Source organism: Cyprinus carpio, chromosome A2 (assembly GCF_018340385.1).
Source record: "Cyprinus carpio isolate SPL01 chromosome A2, ASM1834038v1, whole genome shotgun sequence".
NCBI lineage: Eukaryota > Metazoa > Chordata > Actinopteri > Cypriniformes > Cyprinidae > Cyprinus > Cyprinus carpio.
The window spans coordinates 17,957,893-17,970,442 of NC_056573.1; positions in this window are offsets into that span (position 1 = coordinate 17,957,893).

Below are 12,550 nucleotides of genomic sequence, written 5' to 3' on the forward strand. Positions count from 1 at the left end.
TATATTATATATATATATATATATATATATATATATATATATATATATATATATATATATATATATTTTTTTTATGTAGTGAAATGAGTGATGATGATTTTCTTTTCATCACTTGTGATAATTCAAAGCATATAAATTAAATGCTTAGTTTTGAGTTTGCACATAGAAATGTACTGAAGGATATTTTACATGGTGTTTAGTGTTGTGTGAATGACCAGGGAATCAATAAGATAATCTTTGGCTCCGGTACAAAACTTATTGTGGAATCAGGTGAGATTTATAATTCTTTATTGCATTTAAGTTTTCTGTAAAGCTAGAAAGTGACATTTATATACTACTCCGTTTATAATACAGGCATGAATATTGATTCACTCATCTGCTCATTTACAAACAATTTATTTTTATTTTGAAAGTATGGAAAAATACAAACATCTTTCTGTTTGCCTTAGTATATTAGTTGCAAATGCAATTTTTGACTAACAAAATGACTAACATAGCACATAATAAATGTTTCATTATTTATTTTTTAATTAGTAAAATATTTTAAATGACAACAAGCATTGGGAATTGACTAGAAAATATTTTTGAAAATGTAAAATAAGAACTAATACAGTATCAGTTCTTAAAATTGGATAAATTGGTGCTCATAATGCTTTTGATAAGCAGTGGAGCGCTGTGAGAATGCAATAGGGGTGAACCAGGTCGTATTTGGCCATGGTACCAGACTCATTGTGGAATCAAGTAAGTTGTATTTATTTGTCGGAAGAAAATAATTTGATAAGTCACTGAATTCAGAAGATTACACATAAAACTGATTGCAGGTCCACTGACATTAAAAGATCCAACTGCATACAGTAGCTGCATACAGTAGCTGAAAGAGTTAAGTATTCAGTTGCTTTTTTTCAGCTAAATCCAATTTCAATCTATGGGAAAATTCAACTAAATGTAATATGCTACTTAATAAGAAAATAAAATGATCTATTTAATTATTAAACTTGAATTAAAAACATTTCTATGTTTTCAAAATTACTGTATGATGGGTTTGAGGCAGTTACAGGGAGTTTCTGTTATGGTGTATAACTTTGTGTGACTAGAGGGAATGAAAAGCTTATTTTTGCAAATGGCATGAAACTAATTGTGGAATCAAGTAAGTTTCTTCTCTCTCTCATCTTAAAATCACAAAAATGTTTATCTTAGAAATGACTTTTAAGTAGTTTAGTATAATACAACATATATATTGTGTGCATTTTAAATCTACTTATTTTTGTCACAGTTCTTCAAAACATACTTAAACATATTGTATAATTAAACATGTAATGTTTGGTATTATGTTTAGTACATTTATCCTACAAGTACAACATTCCTGATGGCACCGCTGGGCTTTTTTCAGAGGTAGAATTAAAACAAGCTAAATGTTACATAAAACATGGCAAATTTTCTTGAACAAACAAATCTAACAGAATATTTTAAAGTAAATATGCCTAATGAAATCTCCTCTGATAGATAGCATGTAGTTTTAGAGATTGTCTCTGATGCATATGTTTATGTATGGATGTATAGTCATGTGTGTATACTGGCAGCCTTGGAAAGATAATCTTTGGTAAAGGAACCAAACTTTTCATCCATTCAAGTAAGTTTGCACTTTTTGGAAAAAACAAAACAAAACAAAAAAAAAAAACATTTTTAAACAGTTTTAACATTAAATCTTAAGAAGGTTCTGTAACTTCTGGTTCTGTGGCAGTATTGCTTTAGGAACTGGGCAAATTTTGAAAGTTAAAGGGTTGCTGAAAGAAAGTCCTAGAGAAATTTTGAGTTGCTCTCTGTTCATGAAACATATGCACCAAATAACATATGCACCTTATGAAATTTGAATTATTTTATATGCCTGATTATTAAAGACACTTTATATTTTAAAATCTTACATTTAAGATTCTAAATCTATGCTTTAAAAAATAATTATAAAAAGGATTATATTATTATTGTGATTATAAAAAGGATTAAAAATAAAAATTGTTCTGTTGATTGAACAAATATCAGTTTCAGTGTTTGGTGGTATTTGATATGGAGCATCCCTTTGTGTGGTTAATAGTGCAGACAAAATCTTTTTTTTGGAAAGCTGCTAATTCAAACCAGTAAGTAAAATGTAAGTAAAAAATGTATCATGCTTGACAAAGGAAACCAAACTGTATAATATATATATTAATATTTCCAATTGTTAAATTCCTTAACAATGTACTACATGACAAATATGCATAGTCATATTCTTCATTTTAAATCCTAAAAAATAAAGGTGGATGCATTTCTGGATTGGTTTAGCTTCTAACATTTATCGTACAGTAGAAATGGTTATTGTAGTGGGGTAGTCAACTGTGTGAATGTTGGTGGTGGAAATAAGCTGATACTTGGTCAAGGGACCAAACTCTTCATTGAATCAAGTAAGTAAAAAATGATGTATGTTATAGAAACAAAAGAAAAACTAAGAAAACTAAACTAAGACCAAATGTGCTGAACTATATGAATTTGTAAAAATGATTCATATAGTTCAGAAATGAAAAAGTTTTTACCAAGGTCGTTATCGTGTGTGTACACTTGCAATATCTTTGAATCATTTGAGCACTGAATATACCTATAAAAAATATCCATTTAGGAAATAATAATGAGGTTTGTAAATGGACATGGAACTGTTTACGGTAACATTTGGGAAGTTGCACTAAGCTCGTTCTGGAAAAATGTAGGTGTATTTTTTCCCCATTTGGTCAGATTGGATGGTCATTGTTTTGGTTACTGGACTGAGAGTGTGATAGTTAAAAGAACATCAACACTGTATTACACAACACTTTAATGTAAAAAAATACAATGACTATTTACACCAGTTTTAAAAAATTCTAAATCTTTCTACATTTTCTGCTATGAAAAGTAGTGCATTGAGTATTTGATGCAGGTTGTAGTGCTGTGTGGATGCAAATACTGACAAGTTGTTTTTTGGAAGTGGAACAAGGCTCATTGCTGAATCAGGTATTTGTATTTGAGTAATTAACTTGTGAATGTTGTGTCACTGAATCTAATGATGCTGTACAATCAAGCTCAAACCATAGTAGTTTTTATCTCATTAGATCTTTGGCATGTAAATCTCATTTGTTTTATAGTACAGTAATGCATCTTTGATGTGAATGGATAGAAACTCAGTTATTCGTTCATAGTTCGTAGTTCATCGTTTGATTATAAAAGGTCTCCAAATAATTGTAGTGATAATAATTGAGTGAAGATTGCATCATATACATTCAATGTATTTACTTTAACCACTTATTTTGCTCTCTAAAGTTGCATAAGTTTAGTGACTGAGAACTAATCTGCTTGTAAAGCGTAATTAATATGGTGTGAATACTGGAGGTGGATATAAAAAGCTGTTCTTTGGGTCAGGCACAATTTTACAAGTTCAGTTAATTGAGTATATAGAAAACAACACAAGCTAATATATTTAGATGGTGTTTCCATTTGCATTACACATTAATAAATACAAAGAACATTAAGGCACATTGGCTTCATTTAAATCATAGTCTATCAACACCCAGGTTGAAAAGTAATTTTGTAAACATGGACACACCATTATTTTGTTAATTGTGAAAAGTCAAGTTATACAACCGCGTCAAATAATATTTTAAAGATAGAATGTAAAGTGAATTTACATTTTAAGTTGTGTTAGACAAGAATCAAAGTTAGCAATTAAAGAAATGAGAGGAAAGAAGGTAAATTGCATAAAATGGCAATTCTTTATCAGTAGTTATTGTCAGTATTTATATTTGTGCATTTTTGCTTTGTTTATGCCATGAAAGTGGCCATGTATTTGTTAGCACACAGAGCACTGTGTGTCTAGTAGTGGAGCCACATGGAAGATTATTTTTGGAAAAGGAACAAAACTCACAATAAATTCAGGTATGAATAGATCTAAATACCTCAAAAACAAACATACACAGTCTCATAACACCTTTAGACAATATTGCAATGTAAAAAAAAAAAAAAAAAAAAACTTGGATAAAATAACTGATTGCTTAAAATCATAAAAAATGTGTGAATGTTTTAGTCTTCACATTGTGTGCCTAGAACAAACAAACCCGTTTTGTTTGTGAAAAAGGAAAAAATAAATCTACAGCATAATCTGTCAAAATCCACAATTCCATTCATTATTCAGCTTTAGTAATGCAGAAGTTAGATCATCTGAACAGGTGAATTATAAAATCTTGACCATTGCTAAATGGTTTAACTGTTTTTAATATGCATGTACTATAACAAATGCCCATATACGAACCATACATATGCAGATGCAGAAAATGCACATGTAAAAGGAATGCTTATTCTCTCTTTACATTTTTATAATAAAACACTTCTAAATGTGAATGGCAGTTCTCTGCAAAGAGAGATGTGCATGGGGTATTTGGTATAGGTTGTGGCACTGTGTGTATACAGGAAATTATAAGATTATATTTGGCGGCGGAACAAAACTCATTGTTGAACCAGGCAAGTATTTCTTTCTGAAAGTTACACTTTTAGTAAACACTTGGTGTATTGTTTAATTTAGTTTAGTCGTGTGCTAAGAGAAGGTTAGTATGAGTATTCTAATTATTTATGCAGCACATGCATTGCAATAAAATAATTATCTTCTAGAGGGATAAGTTGAAAACAAGTGAAAAAAAAAAAAAATTCTTTCTGGCCTTTTGTTACATACCAACTCATTAGATTTATCCATTTGTAAATTCAAAATTATTTACCAGTTTGATTTCCATGGATTTATCATGATGTTCCTAATAAAAGAGAAATAGATTAGATAGATATAAGTAGATAGAGTTAGATAAATAGATAGAATTAGAACATTTATGTACTGTTGGGTGTATTTCACACAGTATTGATGAGGGGTTATTTTTGAGAGAGCAAGGAGTTATTGCTAAAGACAAAATTGGTGTGTGACTAGTGGAGACTTGAAAGTCTATTTTGGATCTGGAACTAAACTTACAATTGAAACCAGTAAGTGCTTTGTTTAGATTTGCATTAATGCATAACATATTACTGTTATTATTTTGCATATTATGTTTCACTGCACATGTTTCTGAGTATGTCAGTATGCTCATTGTTAAGCAAAATATATATATATAAAAGTGAAATTTATTACAATTTTACTTATTTACAAATTCCATGCTTACCAAAACATAGACTTCCCTATAGATTATAATGTCCAAGGTCATAGGGTTTTTGATTTGTAGTCTGACATTGTGTGAATGCTGGAGTCGCAGGAAAGCTGTTCTTTGGAACAGGCACAAAACTGACGATCCAAAGCAGTAAGTTCATAAGGATCAGTGATGTTAACTTTTCAATATTTTATTTAGTATTTCCTATATTAAGAATTGGGCTGTTTTAATTAAAATGCAGGTGGATATTAGTAAGACATAAAAGAACAAAGTGCTTGTGAAGGGTTATTGTTGTGCGTTCTCATTTTTTTGTGACTGCAAGTGGACTGAAGATTATTTTTGGTAGAGGCACTAAACTAACAGTCAATGGCAGTAAGTTTATTATTCTTGGCCCTGTTTACTTCAGAGGAAAATTAAATAAGGTTGATGTAGTCCTCAGGAGAAAGTGACACATGTGAAGACATTTGTTTTATTATCTTGATTATTCCACACTTATGTTATATACTGTATGTTTATAGACCATTCTCTGTTTGGTTTCCCTCAAACAATCAGCATGTTTTTGTGTAGCTATATAACTGTGTGTGACTTATTCTGGAACACAGAAATTAATATTTGGAACAGGGACAAGGCTCAATGTGAATACAGGTAAATAATTTCTATTTGCACATTAGATTTAGATCAGATCTCTTATTCTCAAACTAACATGCAAAAAATAATAATCTTGTTTCCAATTGGGTTATTACTAATATATACTTATAATACATATTGCACATAGAGGGAACTTTATTTGGAGGTTAAATTTAGGTAAAACATGTGAAAAAACAGTAAATTTAGTAACGTAAAAATGTATTTAAAAATATCTATAAAGTGTTTATACTGTTGACTGTTACAGTGAAATACAGTACTCAGCCAGAGAGCTGTAATCAGTTATAGTTATGATACTTTACATTGTGTGACTGATGGATATGGAAAAGTGATCTTTGGTTCTGGCACGAAATTACATGTTAGTACAAGTGAGTATGCAGAATCAAACACAGTTTACCTTTTTTTTTCCTACTGTTACCAACTTTCCCACATTGACCTGTAAAATGGACAGAATCTTTGTGGAAAAGAATGACAGGTCATAAAACTCAAGCAATAACTGAATCTATACTTTTCAATATATGAAAGCAGCTTAATCAAATAGCAGATTGGTGGCTGTTGGAAGGTTTTGGTTGTGTGGTGTCATGTTGTGTGACTACTGGAGGAGGATATAAGATCATCTTTGGGTCAGGCACAAAGTTGATAATTGACACAAGTAAGTTTATTAATTTCAACAGTACATTAAAACTGCACATACTTACATTCTTTTTCATATTTATCATATTTGCTTACAGAGCTATTGTTTGTTTGTAAATGACCAGTGTCTTTACCTAGACATTGAACACTTTAAAATCGAATGTAATCTGTTCTAATAATCAGATCGATAATGCAGTGGAAAGATGCTAAACACTTCAGTGCATTTTTGTGCTAAATGAAGTTGATCCATAAAATAGTGTTGCAATGAATCCAGTGTTGTTTTAATGGGAATGTCTTATAATTTTGGTCTATCATTGTTCATATCCCTATAACCTCACACTGTTATTAGTAACATGGGTACATTTTTTAAATCTTAGTCACTGGTTTGGATTCACTTCTTCATGCTACATAAATCATTGATTTAAAAGTAGAAAGTTATTGTGATGGTAAACTGCATTGTGTGACTTCATCTGGACTCTATCAAATCTATTTTGGCTCTGGAACCAAACTGATAGTTGAAACAAGTAAGTCTCTATAGAAAATTGGAAAACATCACAACCATTCGTGATCCAGATCATGATAATAATGTGAAATTGCAATGATTTAGACATACTCATAGTCCCAGTGCTACATAGTTAACAGCGCTGCTGTTAATTTTATTTATTTTTTAAAGTTCAGTATATTTATTAAAATGCTTTTAATTATAAATAATTAGTTTTCACTTTGCCATTAATAGGTTATGGCAGGTGAGTTAATTTTAGCCTTGCAGGACAGTTTATGTTCAGTGATCTGCTATTGTGTGACTTCTGGAGTTGGAGGCTACAAGATATTTTTTGGGACAGGCACAAAGTTAATAGTTGAAAAAAGTAAGTTTGTTTATATTGGATTATCATTACCATTCAAAGTGTGCTAAATTTTTCATTTTATTTTTGTATAAAAAAAAGAAAAAAAAAAGTGAAATGCCGTGATTCAAATATGGCTTTTCAAGAAATCTATAATTCATTCTATCCATGACTTCTAATTTAATATTGCAGTGGTTAGCTCAGTTTCAAATGTCTAATTTAATATCGCTGACAAATTAGAGATAGAATCTGACACTATAACTTGGTAGTATACCCTGTCTACAGGATGAATACTACTGTAAAATGTGAAGCTTGCTTGGTAACACTTGAGGTTAAATTAGTTAAAATATATTAGTAGAAGTTAGCATAAACCTAGATTAATAAATGCTGAAAAAGTATTTTTCACTGCTATTTTATGTTAGCTATTGAATGAATTCATGTTAGCAAATTGAACCTTATTATAAAGTGTTACAGCTTTCTTTTATAGTTCATGTAGTAGCATTGAGGAGGTTTCTGTAGAGACAAAATATTGTGTGTGAAACAAGCTGGAGGCTTGAAAATAATTTTTGGCTCTGGAACCATACTGACAGTTGAAAATAGTAAGTGTTTTGCCAGTTTTGAAATTGCTGAAGATTAAATGGTGAAATAGAGTAATTTTTTTTTTTTTTTGGAAGGTTTTAGTATGTAAGCATAAAAGGAGCAATTCATTTGACACAACATTGACAATGTATGCAAAAAAGTAATTAAGTAATATTGATGTCAGTTTATAATTGAGGTTTAAATAGAATTGTGTCTTTAGAGTTTTGACAAAACACACTGTAAAGTAACTGTGTTTTTCAACAAAACCTATAGGTTTGTGTTGCATGTGACAAGAGATTTTGATATGTGGTGTGAGATTGTGTGTATACTGGAGGTGCACAGAAACTTACTTTTGGGAGAGGCACAAAATTAACAGTTGATTCAAGTAAGTTCATTATGTTTGGCACTATTCACATCACTGTGAACACTTTATCTGGTATAGATCGTTTGAACATAGTCATTAAAACTGAAGCATTGTGTTAAAGTGTTTTTCTTTCATCAATCCCAAACATGCCTTTTGCCATTTAAAAAGATTTACACAAGGTCACTTTTCTGCCTGATCACATGCAAATGTATTTTTTTTTAATTAGTATAAATCAAGTTAAACTTTACTGAACATTTTAAATTCATTATGCGTATGCGTGATCATTATGCATAATGACTGACCTTCCTGATTTTCTTTTAAAACAAAATGGCAGAAGTCAGGATTTGCATTTAATTATCAACATTTAAATAGTTCTAAGGGAATAGATAGTATAACATCTGAATAAATAAAATGCTTGATTGAGCATCTCTGGAAAATCTATATCAGGTTAAAATGCTGTAAAATGTACTTGGTCTTATCAGCTGAAATGCATTTAAATATTAAACTGTAGCCGTTACACAAGACTAAGTTGGACTTTATAGTTATACTTGTAGAGTTTAACAGAGCAATGGAGGGCACTTTGGCTGGCTCACTAGTTTTTGTTGTTTGGTTTTGTAATGTGTGAATACGGGTGGAATCAGTAAGCTTATATTTGGCACAGGCACACAGCTGCTCGTTGAAACAAGTAAGTTAATTATAATAATCTTCAAACGGAGTACAGCAAATTCCTGGTGTTGTTAACAGTGTCCCAGTTTTGGTAAATTAAGAAATACCTTGGTTTTGGGAAAGGTAATTATTAACTAGTATAAACTTTTGAGTATTTTATAGGTAAACTCTAAAAGCAGCCAGCATATTTTTGAGTGGCAATTTAACTGTGTGTGTCTGGTACTGGATTGCAGAATATAATATTTGGGAAAGGCACAAAACTCACTGTAAATGCAGGTAAAATGTATTTAATTTTGCACTTATGTTCTCAAGAGAGCATATATGGTAACTATTTAAAAAAAGATCAATTTGTTAACATTAGTTAATGCATTAGGCATCGTGAACTAAGCGTGGACAATTTTACACGCATTTATAAATCTAGGTTAATGTTACTTAAAAAATACTACTGTTCATTGTAATGATAATAAAAAAAAAAAACATTGAAATAATATTGTTCATTGAAATAACACTGCCAGCGATCATTTGTATTGGGAGGTCCCTTACATTTCAGTCCACAATAATGTTATTATCCATATAGCTTTACATTATCACTAATTTAATAATTAATTTATCATATAATGTGTGTGTGTTGTGTGTGTGTGTGTGTGTGTGTGTGTGTGTGTGTGTGTGTGTGTGTATATATACATGTTTTATAAATATATATATATATATATATAAATGTGTGTGTGTACGAATCAGCAACAAATATTAAGATAACAATTATAGTTAACAATAAGTTAATCATATGTAGTCCTTAATAGAAATTAATACATATTTAACCATACATTTCATATGCTAGGAAATTTATATATATAAAATACTTTATCAACCAAAAGTCAACAAACAAAACATTTACAAATTCAAAAAAAAATTACAATTACACACAAATCTTTGACTGCTTGAGAAAGTCTTTCAAGTAGTTTTTGCTTTGTGGTCTTATGTTGTGTGACTTCTGGAAGTGGAAATTTCAAGCTTTTCTTTGGGACAGGCACAAAGTTGATAATTGAAACAAGTAAGTGCTTTTTGAGATTAATAAAGAGGTATAAAACAACATTTTTATACAGACATCAGGAACGCATGTCAGTATGCAAAAAAAAAGCAAAAGTGTTATTTACTATTGTGCTATTCACTAATGGCAGTTCATAAGTGTGTTTTAAAATGCATATTTTATATACCTTATCAATTCCAAGTTGTCATTTTAATCAGATTCATTGAGGAGAGTTAAGTTTCAGGTCAGGTAGTTTTTGCTTAGTGGTCTTATATTGTGTGACTTCTGGAAGTGGACTCAAACTTATCTTCGGTAAAGGCACAAAATTGATAGTTGAAACAAGTAAGTTTGATTATCGGTTCTATTTAATGCGTTCAGAATTCTTTTTTTGTCACTAAATAATCTTGTTCCTTTGTTCCAGATAGAATGTTTCTTAAAAAATAAAAGTAATAACAACTGTAAATCTATAATTACAACATGCATCATTTCCAGCATGTTATTGTGTAGCTATATAACTGTGTGTGACTCAGACAGGATTACAGAAAGTAATATTTGGGAAAGGCACAAAGCTCACTGTGAATGCAGGTAAACAATATGTTTCCCAATCTTATAACATCATTAAGAGAAAATGGGCATAAGAATAAACTTGCAGATTCCAACAAAGAATTTAGATATTTTAGACATATCCTTTAAATTTCAAGTCAAAATCATTAGTATAGATTTTCCTACATATCAGGTATCCAGATCATAATATAAATTTTGTTTATTAAGTATATTTGACAATTTAGTTCTTAAGAGAAATTAACTCATATATGAAGTATGCCAGAATAGTGCATGTGCTTGGACAGCACTGGATAGCTTAATAACATTATAAAAATGCTTTCATGTGAAGTGAAAACTGATCATTGCTTATTATTCATTTATGAAATGTTTATTGAGCCACTCAGACCAAATAGTTTTTGTGTGGTGGTCTTACATTGTGTGACTTCTGGAGGTGGCGGCTTCAAGATTATTTTTGGGAAAGGCACAAAATTGATAGTTGAAACAAGTAAGTTTGTGTGGTATTGTGTGTGAATTCATTGTATTTAATATTGTTCCTTTATAATTGTCAGCAATTTGAAGCAAACATTTTACACCATTAATGGATGGTACGGCAATGAACTTGATATGAAAAAACAAATCACGCAAAGGAAGACGTTAAATTGACAGGATATAATAAGAAGAAATAGGATGCTTGTAAGGATGTAATCTTTACAGTTTTTTGTGAAAAACCATCAAAAGTGTCACACAAGAAATTCTGGGAAAGACAGCTGTAAAATACTATAAATTTGACAGTATTTTATTGTAAAAGTACATGAAGTATTCCGTTAGATTTATAAAAAATAAAATAATTAGTGAAGTATTCCACTATATATATATATATATATATATATATATATATATATATATAAATAAACATACCATTAAACAACTGACAGGTTTTTACAGAAGCATAAAGTTATTGGTTTGGTAAACATAATAATGTAACTTACCATTAAACAACTGACGGGTTTGTACAGTAGCATAAAGTTATTGGTTTGGTACACTGCATTGTGTGACTTCATCTGGTGTCGGCCAAATCTATTTTGGCTCTGGTACTACACTGATTGTTCAAACAAGTAAGTGTTTTAGAGGCTAGTAAAGATATAATAAACTTTTTTTTTTATTTTTTATTTTTTTACATAAAACCAATATGTAATAAGATATACATTTAATAATAAGTTAATCATGTGTATTCCACAAGATAAACCAATGCATAATTAATCACACATTTACATCCTAAAGACAAAATGGTTCTTTAGTAATGGACTTTTATACCAAGTGTCATTGCTACTATGCTTTGACTTGCATATTTAATACCCTTTATCAAAGCTCTCAAACTAATCATTGACTGCCTAAGAAAGCCTTTCAGGTAGTTTTTGCTTAGTGGTCTTATGTTGTGTGTCTTCTGGAAGTGGAGTTGGCAAGCTTTTCTTTGGGAAAGGCACAAAGTTGATAGTTGAAACAAGTAAGTTTTTTATTTATGTTAGTAAAAAGGTATTTACTAGTGTGCTGTTCACTAATGGTAATCCATTAACAGCTCAATTTACCATTTAAAATGCATATTTAATATACCTTTTCAATTAAAATTGTTCATATTAATCAGATTCATTGCGAAGAATTAAGGTCAGGTAGTTTTTTATTTGTAGTCACTCATAGCAAATAGTTTTTGTTTGGTGATCTTACATTGTGTGACTTATGGAGGTGGAGGGAACAAAATTATCTTTGGGAAAGGCACAAAATTGATAGTTGAAACAAGTAAGTTCATGATTATTAGTATTATGTGTCATGAATTCATTGTATTTGAAATTGATATATGCTTGTAAGTATGTAATCTTTAGGTCAGATACTGTATAATGAATGTTTAAAGAGTGCTACAGCGCAAAAAGAGAATTCATTTTGATTTTAGACCCAAAGGAAATGTTGGCTCTTATCGGCAGAAGTGCATTATGTAAAATATTTTTTACATATTAGAACTAATTCCAGTATTATAATAAGATTTATATTCTGATTCTCTCTTTTTTGGTCAATCATC